This window comes from Priceomyces carsonii, assembly GCF_900007245.1.
Source record: "Priceomyces carsonii strain CBS4050 genome assembly, scaffold: Debaryomyces_carsonii_scaffold_1, whole genome shotgun sequence".
Classification (NCBI taxonomy): Eukaryota; Fungi; Ascomycota; class Pichiomycetes; order Serinales; family Debaryomycetaceae; genus Priceomyces; species Priceomyces carsonii.
In genome coordinates, this window is record NW_026946674.1 from 161,936 (window position 1) to 165,082 (window position 3,147).

The window sequence follows — 3,147 nt, forward strand, 5'->3', positions numbered from 1 at the left end:
CTCTCCCCCATTTCAATTAGAATCGCCCCGATTCTCTACGGTCTCATGGAACCGTTCCATGATGATTGATCTTCTGTCTGGGTGGATGTGTCTTAAGTAATCTGCTGGATATATACCTGCAAGTCCTGGTGGGCAATCCTTGAAAGCTAATACAATCTCCTTCGTTCTTTCCAATTTTCCACAGACTCCAATTACTTCTTCTGCTCTTGCTTTAAATTCCGCTAGCGTGCGTGGTGGAGTTTTAGGGTATCGCTCATCACCGCTGTTGAATCGTTTTAAATATTCTATATTTATTACCCTGTGCTTCTTTGTTGTGCTTGGGAGATCTATTTCATACGCGTTCTCGTTGATTCGTTTTACTACTCGAAAAGGTCCGAAGTAAACGGGTGATAATTTCGCTTGCTTAGCTGTTTCAAAATACGCTTTTCGATGTATGAGGATAAAACTTCCAATCTCGAAGCTTTCTATCCTTCTGTGTCTATTTGCCTGAATCTCATTTTCTTTTTGAGCATCCACAATGTAATCCTGTGTTCTAAGGCATATAGCTTTCTGAGTTCTGATCCAGTCTTCACTATGAGTTAAAGAGCCGTTTGCAAACACACTGTGCATTCCTTTAGGATGTCTTCCTAGGTCTGCGTAGAAAGGTGTGGTTTTTATCGACTTTTGGGTACTATTGTTATAAGCGAATTCCATCATCGCCAATTTGTTATCCCAATTTCCCAACTCTTCCTGTCCTAAGGATCGCAACATGCGATTGACAGTAGCATTTAGTCGTTCTGTTTGTCCATCTGTTTGAGGATGGACCGCCGTAGCCATCTTTAACTTGATTCCCAATGAGTTTGTAATTTCTAACCAAACTTTATTTGTAAATTTGAAATCTCGATCCGATACAATCAGATCAGGTATACCATGATACTTGAATACGTTCTCTAACATAATCTCGACTACTTCCTTCGCACTCATCTTCTTCTTACAAGGTATGAAGTGGCCTCTTTTGGTTAGACGATCGATGACAACCAAGATTGCATCATTTCTTTTAACCGTCGTTGGTAATCCTGTTAAGAAATCTATCAGAATTGAGGACCATCTTCCTTGGGGAACCTCTAATGGTCGTAATAGTCCTGGCTTCCGTTGTGTGGAGTGTTTCGTAGTCTGGCACGTATAACATTTTTCCACGAGTCTACTTACATCTTTGTATATCTTGGGCCAGTAGTAAGATATACTGACATTACCTGTGGTAATATACTTCCCAAAATGTCCCGCCATTGCATTGGAGTGACATCTTTCTAAGACTTCTTTTCTTAGGTTTTCGGGTATGCATAATCTATTTGGGTTACCATCTCTCTCATACGCAGGTGCGTAATATATTAAACCATCATCTAGTCTAAAGTGCTTTATATAATGAGCCATAGGTTGGCCAGGTAACGCAACTTGTAAGATTTCTTTGACCTCTTTGAACTTCTTGTCGTTTTCATATCCCTTCCTTACCTTTTCTAGGAACTCTTCGGTCTGTAAGGGAGTTTCCACTGTCGTTATTGAATTTATCTTTCTGTTTTCCGGTATGCGACTCAACGCGTCTGCAGCTTGATTTTTTGCACCCGGTAGATATTCAATGTCGAAATCGTAATCGGCAAGGAAATCTAACCATCTTGTAATTCTTCCACTAGGAATATTCTTCTGATCTAAGAGAAACTTTAACGAATGATGATCAGTTCGTATCTTAAAGGTTTCACCTTTTAAGAGGTGCTTGTATTTCTTCAAAACTTCTATAATCGTTAAGAATTCCTTTTCTCTTGTTGGGTATTTCTTCTGTTCTGGCTGGAAAGATTTACTGAAATACGCCACAATACCTTTAAACTTTCCATTATTATGATCTCGCTGTTCGATTGTAGCACCCATAGCTTCATCCGAAGCATCAGTTGTGACTACATAAAGATCTTCACGTTTCGGGGATATTAGCATAGGAGCCTCTGTAAGTCTTCTTTTAAGTCGGACCCACGCTTGATCTTGCTCGTCTCCCCAACCTTCCTTTTGGTTCGCATGTCTCTGAAGGGCCTGGACTATCTTCAGATAGTCTCTAACATATTTGCGATAAAAATTGGTTAATCCCAAAAATCTCTGCGTATCTTTGTATACTTTGGGGGTCGGCCACTCATTAATAGCCGTAATCTTTTCTGTCGCTGGCTTCGTACCTCCTTCTGCAATAACATGTCCTAAAAATTCGACCTCTGTCATCAAGAATTCACATTTCTCTTCTTTCACCACTAAATTGTTCTCCTGTAGGAGCCCGAAAACTTCTCGCACGTCGTTCCAGTGTTGTTTTTCGTTCCTACTATGAATTAGTATGTCATCCAAATACACGATTGTACTCTTGCCTAACATAGGTTGAAGGATGGCATTCATCATTCTTTGAAATGTAGCCGGCGCATTACATAATCCAAATGGCATCACATTCCATTCAAAGAATCCTCTATTTGTAACAAACGCTGTCTTGTGTCTATCATCCGCTTCTACTGGGATTTGGTAATAGCCCTGAGCTAGGTCTATTTTAGTAAAATATTTCAGTGATCCTACTTCATCTAGCAAATCCTCGATATGTGGAAGGGGAAATTTATCCTTGATAGTCTGAGCGTTTAAGGCTCTATAATCAACGCACATTCTGAGAGAGCCATCTTTCTTCTTTACAAAGCATATAGGCGCGCTATATGGACTTTGGCTTGGCTTTATAAAATTTTTTGTAATTAAACTTTGCAACTGTTTTTGAAGCTCATCTTGTTCCTTTACCCCTAACCGATATGGTGGTCTCACGGGTGGGATGCTTCCTTCTTTGAGAGCTATTCTGTGGGAGGTCCCTAGTTCCTCTACCTTACGCCCCAATTTCTCTTGATCGAATACAGTCTCATAATCCTGCTTGAGATTCGCTAGTAACTGCTTTTGCGTCTCATTCAAGCTTCCTTTACTCTTTTTATCCGAATGAGCTTTAACTATGGCCCATTCGAGTTTCTCTCTTCGATCCTTATCAATTTCTTCTGCGGAAACTAGACGAATTTTAACCTGGTCTTTCTCTTCCTCTTCGTCTTTCGGTTTCCTTGTCTGCGGCTCTTCCTGGAGCTCTTCCTTTACATCCTCTGGCCTATTAGCGTCCTG